The sequence below is a fragment of the Anthonomus grandis genome, chromosome 13 (genome assembly GCF_022605725.1).
Source record: "Anthonomus grandis grandis chromosome 13, icAntGran1.3, whole genome shotgun sequence".
NCBI lineage: Eukaryota > Metazoa > Arthropoda > Insecta > Coleoptera > Curculionidae > Anthonomus > Anthonomus grandis.
In genome coordinates this window covers 24,516,783-24,524,482 of record NC_065558.1, presented here as the reverse complement: position 1 = coordinate 24,524,482, position 7,700 = coordinate 24,516,783, and the positions used below count along the sequence as shown (strand labels likewise).

The following is a 7,700-nucleotide window of genomic DNA, read 5'->3' as shown; positions in this document are numbered from 1 at the left end:
CACATTTTCTCTCAGAGGTTGCAAAAATTGTTGTATTATCTGCATATCGCAGAGTTATACCGCCATTCCATCCATCAGTAGCCTTTTGGATAATCCATTCGTTGTATATATTGGATAGGATTTAAACCATTATGCAGCCTTGCCTCACTCTCTTACATAGTACCATCGTTACATAGATTTTTGATGCGTAGAATCAGGTGAAATCGCACTCCCATTTCGAAGAGAACTTACCACACAATTATATGGCTTAGAGCTATTTACGACGGCATCGCACAATTGTGAGGATATATTCCAATGCGTTAACGCCTAAATTTGCCGCCAGTTTTTAATCGCAGTAGCTGAAGCGTGCACTGTAAATATTGTTATTCTCGGCGACATGGGAACAAAAAGTAAGTAACCAGTTTTTTGGTCAAAAATTTCGTTTTAGATTAAGATAAAGTAAAGGGGTTTCTTAAAAACATATTAAATGAACTAAAGCCGTAGGTATTTTTGCCAAAAAAGTCTTATCAATTTTGAGGTTAGGATTTACTTCTTAGAGCACAATTGTCAGCATCGGAAACTTACAGATATAACTAGTAAATATTGATTTTCTTTAACTGAGTTCTTATGTAGGTATTAAGTGGCTTTAAAATTACTTTCTATTTAAATATTAGCGTTAATATGTACTATTCTAATTTAAAACTATTTTTTCAGAGAACGTCATTGATAGAAAGCTACTGGAAACCAATCCAGATTTAATTTACGACCTACTTGATAAACTAGACTCAGATGTAGAAAGTGACGGAGACGACTGGCCGTTGGACGAGGATGTTCAGGATAGTGAAACTCAACCGGTCATTGAGGCTGATGGAGAGAATATATCGGAGTTCGAAAGCGAAAGTTCGATTAAAAAGGATAAAATTTACCACTTTCCTATTTTCAAAATTTTTGTTGGCGTAAAGGGTTCTTTCAATCAAAACCCGCTTCAATCATTAATAAATTGCGAAATCCTAAAGTTGAAACTCCGTGAAAGTATATCCAAAGATATTTGAATGAAGACTTTTTCTAATCGGGAGCAGAATTGTCAGCGCGATACTATCTTCAAAAAACTGGTAAAGTTTGACGGGTTTCTTCAGAAGACATTAAAAAGTTTTTTGGTATACACGCTATCATGGGAGTCATTATAAAATTCCCACAGATACATATTACGTACTTGAATGCTAAGTTTTTGTTGCCACTTGTATATGAAGCTATGCCCAGAGATATATTTTATTTGCTTCGAGTAGAGAACTTGCATATTCTTGACTATTTAAGAAGAAGAAAGAGAAGCTAACAAATTGTGGAATTTGTGGAATATGATTGATTTAATTAGAGATCAATGCCGTCAGACCAAGAACAAATCAGACTTTTTCAATTGACGAGCAGATGCCTTAAAAAAAAATTACCAGACTAAAAATCTTTATTGGAACTACAAGTACTGCAACATTTTTTGACTTTAAAATCTAATATGAGTTGACAACTAAGCTACCCAAGAGATTTAAGATTAGGTCCGTCAGTTGATTTACGGTCGAAACACCCCAAGAAAGCGCTGTATTGCTGGACATATATTTTACCACTGTTCCGCTATTATACAAATTAACTGAAATATATATTGATGGTACTGGTAATACTATGTCAAACCGCCTAGAAAGGCTGTTGCTTTAAAAGTCACAAAAGTATGACACGCGGATAATCTGAAGAGGTTATTGGCAATAAAAACAAAGTTTCCGCAACTAAATGGAAAGATAACAAATCTGTTCTTATGTGTATGCATCACATCCAGCAGAAACTTTACAGAGATGGGATAGTGTCAAAGAAAAGATGGAAATAAAATGTCTAAACTTACTTGTCCTTTACTACTAAAGGCTTACAATCAAAACATGGAGAAGTCGATATTTGCGACCAAATGCAAGAATAATATAGATAAATTAAGTTTGAATAAATCAAGAAACTGTTTCCTTTTCTTTGATAAAAAATAATCACATTCCGAGGATGTTATATTTTCATAATTTTTGAAGAAAAATTAAGTTATTTTAAAGTCTGTTTTTGGTTTATAAAATAAATATTGAGAATATTTTAGAAGTTTTATAAAAAGTAATTACTGTTAGTACTGCTGTTGTGCACAATCCTGACTTTCCCTATTGGCTCCTGATACGTACAATTATCATTATGTTCACAATTGTGAGACTCACTTTTAACTACTAGATCTCACAATTGTGAACATTCTGGAATTCCCGAGTTTTTAACGGGACATACCGTTTATTTTGTGTTTTAAATATATCTTATTACATATCTTTCGAAAAAAGTGAACGTAACTGACATAACTGAAAAAAAAAAGTTTCGGGAGTCAAAGGGATAATCGATAAAGCACATGTATGTCGTGATGTTAAATTCCCTGGATTTTTCTATGATCTGCCTTGTGTTGAATATTTGCTCTCTAGTGCTCGGTCCTGGGACTAAACCTGCCCGTTCTTCTATAATTTCAAGCAGTAAAAATGGTTTAATCTGTAGTAGATTATTTGTAACATGATTATACTGCAATCTGTGATTAGTGCTATTGTGTGGTAGTTGCTGCATAAGTCCCTTGCTCCTGTGTGAAATATATATTGATGTTATCCAGTCCTCTGGCCACGTGCATGTTTTTCATATTTTTTTGCAGATTTGGTGTAATATATCCACTCCTATGGCCCAAATCATTTCGATAGGTATATTATCTATACTAGTGGTTTTATGGCTTTTTGTCTTCTTATTGTCATTTTAACTTTATTTGTGAGTATGTCAGGTTCTTTTTCCAAACTATGTTTCACTTGAGTTGGTGATTCCTCTACATTAAAATAAGGATGTAAAATAAGTCTTTCCACAGAAAAAATTAAAAAAAAATTCATTAAAAAAAATTGTGTCTGAAAAAAAGCAAGTTTAAGTTAACACAGCTTTAAAAAAATTAAAAAAAAACCTAATAAGGAAAAATACTTAAAAGATAAATGAATTAGGAAATTTAGGTTGATCTAGAAAAAATATTGTTGTTTCCCTCCACTATGTTGTACTCGTCATTTTAAATTAAATACGAGTTTCAGAAAATGTCCTATTTCAAATATTTATGAAAAAAAAAGTTTAAAGGAAGGTTAACTTTTTTCTATCGGCAAAAAAAAATCTAAAGGCATTGTTGATTGAGTTCGACCCTAAGGATGTTATAAAGAATATTTAAGATAACATATTTAAAAAATTTCGTTTAACTCCTGGACTGCACGCTTTACTATTAAATTGAATAGACTATGAATTCTGGACAAAAACCAATTGTCCAATTTAGCTTGCTGTATACACAGCCGAAGGGAGCATACATCAAGAAGCAGCACAGTAGAGTAGAAACTACCGCCACGACTATAAATCGTCCTCCAAGAGCGAATCGCGCGACAAACAGACGAGTCCACAGAGCCTCAGGAGGAGTTCGTTAACGGGAATTGTCCTATTCAGTTTAATTAATTTATAGCTGGGGACGATTTGCATGCTCCAGACTTAACCTCCTCGGACAACACGGCCGAAATTTAATTTATCTGCTACGTTGCTGCCGCAGCTATACAACGACGACGCCCTATAGGCATTTGCTTAACAAATATCTAAGCACCATTGCGTAAGAACAGAGTTTTTAGACATAAATAAGGAAAAGCGACATTTATATAAATATATTTTTTATAAAAGGTTTTTTTATTTATAAGACATAATGAACATTCATGCAAGAGTTAACAAGAGTATCATCAATACTTATCTTCTTAATAGTTATTGAATTCAGGTCAATAAATCAATTATTATTTAAACGATCAGTACAAATGTTATTCGCAATTGCTAAAAACGACCACTGCCCAATTTTTTTGAAAACAACGAGTTCTGTATACGGTAGGATTTTAGATATAATTGTTTGATAGGATGTCAAACTAAAGCATGTGTAATATATAAAATAAAAAATATTATTTTAGTTGCTTGCCGTAAAACTGCTGATCCGTAATGTTCATAATATGAGGTTTTTAAGATATTTGAGGTCGGGTACATAAAAAATAAGGTTTTAAGGTATTTTTTTTGCCTTGTCTAAAAATTTTATTATGTAGTACTGCTCTTATCTTTCAAATTAAGATTTTAAAGGGTCAGGGCAGACGCCAACGATTTTCCCAGGTTAAATCATTTTTAATTTTAGCATTAATCCAAATAACATGAGTATGCTAATAATCTCTTTTGAACATATTATTTTATTCTCAAATTTTTTTTAACGAAATAATTTCTTATAAAGTATAAACTTAGAAAACTAAGAAATTAAAAATCTGGGAAATTAAAATATATGTACACTGTGTCCCATTTTGGATGAGACTGCAGGGTATCTCTGTCATTTTTTAAGATAGAGCTTTGCGGTTTTCGCGACCCTGTATCACTTTTTTGTAAAACTTTTAAAGCCACAAACAGAAATATTCTAACTACTTTTGTTCCTGAAATACAGGGTGAAAACGAAAATGTTAACTTTTGGAGATGTTATTATTTCTCAGGCCCTGTATAAGATAGAATAAAAATGAAAACCGCTTATAATAGATATTTTTACATAAAAGTCAGTGGCGTATTTAATTTTTTTTTCTAATGCACTGTTTTTAAGATTGGGCACAAACTTGGTATTTTTAAATGGAACACCCTGTATATTTTAACGTCAAATTTTTGAATTTTTTTTTTCTGAATACTTTGATGTATCACAACCTATTCTTTAGTAAATTTTAGCTTCAAAAATCAGAAAAATCCAAATTTATTTTTGTTTTTAATAGTAGGCTATGAATTCTTACACACATGTAACTATATTTTAAACATTAACTTAAAATATTAATATAAACATAAAAATGTTAAAAACAAAAAAAATATTACAATTATAATTATATAACTGTTCAAACTGCTGTCCATTTTGTCTTATACAAAAACCACATACAGTCTGTATTCGTCTTAAGGCATTTAAAATTATAAAGGGTTGCCTTTGTAAGTTTATGAATGCTTCTTCAGTTGTCGCTCGGAGTTCATTTATATTATTATGCCGATTTGCATAAATTTTATTTTTTAAGTACGACCATACAAAAAAGTCCAAAACACTTAAGTCCGGAGACCTCGGGGGCCATCTGATTGGCCCGTGTGTGCCAATCCAACGTCTATCAAAATGGGCACTTAAATATTCTCTAACTACCCTTGAATTATGAGCGGGCGCTCCATCTTGCTGGAAATATATTTGATGTCGCTGGGCTAAAGGTATGTCCTCCAGCAACTCTGGCAAATTATTTTGCAATATATATAGATATCGTTGGGCAGTTAAGCTACCCTCAAAAATTGTATATACAATTTTAGTGCCCAATACAAAACAGGAAACACTAAAACCAAATCGGCCTGGTTGCTGTCGTTCAAAAGTAATATGTTGGTTTTCTTGATACCAATGTCTGGTATTTTGCCTATTAAATATGCCACTACTGCTTATATGGGATTCGTCAGACCATATTACCTTTTTTACAAAATCCGGATCTTCATTAGTTTTGGTTAAAAACCAATTAGAAAATTCCAGTCGTTTAAACGGATCGTCAGGATGCAATTCTTGAATAATATTTATCTTATACGGTTTAAATTTATGCTTTTTTAAAATTTTTTTGCACTTTTGTTTTGGAAACTCCTATCTCTTCCTCTATTTTTCTACAGGAAATTTGGGGTCTTGCTTCCACACACGCTAAAACATTAATTTCGCCAGCTTCATTTCTATCAACATGGGGTTGCCTAGGTTTTGAATAGCAGCCATAATTTAAAAGATTAGATTTTAACCGGAATACCGTAGCCCGAGATGGCTGACGTCTTTCTGGAAACCTAATAAGATCTTTTTTATTTTTTGAATTTTGTAACAAAATAAAATAAGCTAGAGCTTTACCTATTTAAATATAATTGCTGCGCCGCTTCGACATTTTCGTTAGAAAGGTTTAAACATTTTATAATATCATACTTTTCAAAATTTTGGAATTCCATATTTTCACCGTCAGCCATCATTATTGATATGTATTGAGTCTGTTTGTGACTTAGTTTCCATGAATGCAATAAACAAAACATTTTTTTATGCATGTGTCAAAGAATTCATGGCCTACTATTAAAAAAATAAACATAAATATGGATTTTTCTAATTCTTTGAGCTAAAATTTATCAAAGATTAGGTTGTGATACATCAATGTATTCAGAAAAAAAAATGCAAAAATTTGACGTTAAAATATACAGGGTGTTCCATTTAAAAAATACCAAGTTTGTGCCCAATCTTAAAAACAGTGCATTGGGAAAAAAAATTAAATACGCCACTGACTTTTATGTAAAAATATCTATTATATGCAGTTTTCATTTTTATTCTATCTTATACAGGGCCTGAGAAATAATCACATCTCCAAAAGTGAACATTTTCGTTTTCACCCTGTATTTCAGGAACAAAAGTAGTTAGAATATTTCTGTTTGTGGCTTTAAAAGTTTTACAAAAAAGTGATACAGGGTCGCGAAAACCGCAAAGCTCTATCTTAAAAAATGACAGAGATACCCTGCAGTCTCATCCAAAATGGGACACAGTGTACGTTTTACAATATTTATATTATTAATTTCGCTTCGCTCTTGATTTCATTTATTTTAAAAATTAAGTGACTTTTTCACTTTATTTACATTCTTGTAGAGATAAACAGACCTTTATAAAAGAAAAAAAAGTTCCTTCGAGCCGGATTTGAACCAGCGACCTATGGATATCCGCTGAACACATCCCACTACAGTCCACCGCTCTACCAACTGAGCTATCGAAGGTATAAGAGACCGAAATATAAGATGGTTTATGAGCTAATGGACAGTTCAAACCTGTGTTAATACTCTATTATAGCGATATTTAAGACTATTAATTTATAGAGAATGAACGGTATTAAGATTTGTACCGTACGTACTGTTCTTCTCTGACCAGCGTCAGTACTTTTTTTCCTAAAACTTCTTAAAATTGCAAGAAAGCAAGTCAATCATATCATCTTAATAAGTGGAATAGTTTTCGAGTTTCCCTTCAACGTTGGTCAATTCGTTGAAATATCTTTTGATTTGGAAAAGTGCGACTAGGAAATCTTTCTTCATGCAGCCTTTTTGCTTCCAATGCATTCCAAGACGCAAGACCATGTCAAAACAAAAAATACCGATAAAAAGATGCAAAAACATTTTCGTTTATATTCTATTTCAGGTTGGTTTCTTAAGAACCACACAGCATTTTTAAAAACATGTACTTTTTCAGATTAAACAATTTAAACTGTTGTTTGAATAACTGTCGCATCACTGAAAAAAAACATATCATGGTTCTTTTTAATTAAAATAAAACAGTGATTCCTTCTTTATTTTTTTTTTCTCCAAAATGGTTTATTTTATCGATAATGAACAAGAGTACCTCTTCTTTAGTTTAGGTTCAAGCTATCCATATTTATTATTTCAGAGTCTTTATCATACAGGGTGTTGAAACTGTAAGCATTATAATGTACAGGGTGGTGCGATTTCGACTGTTTTAACATAAAACTCGTATTTTTCGAACAGATAGAAAAAAATTGACTTAGATGTCATGAGCCCAAATTTTGTAAAAAAAAATTGAAAGTTATCAAAATTTTACTATTTTAAACCGTTCGGCCGCTAGA

At 31.9% G+C, this 7,700-nt stretch overlaps 1 non-coding gene across 1 annotated transcript; it reads right to left on the bottom strand.

Annotated features, from left to right (window-relative positions):
- Window positions 1-6,751: 6,751 nt before the first annotated feature.
- Trnay-gua (transfer RNA tyrosine (anticodon GUA)) lies at window positions 6,752-6,843 on the bottom strand. Its single transcript is given in 2 exon segments — window positions 6,752-6,787; window positions 6,807-6,843. It is a non-coding gene; the product is annotated as a tRNA-Tyr (tRNA).
- Window positions 6,844-7,700: the final 857 nt, after the last annotated feature.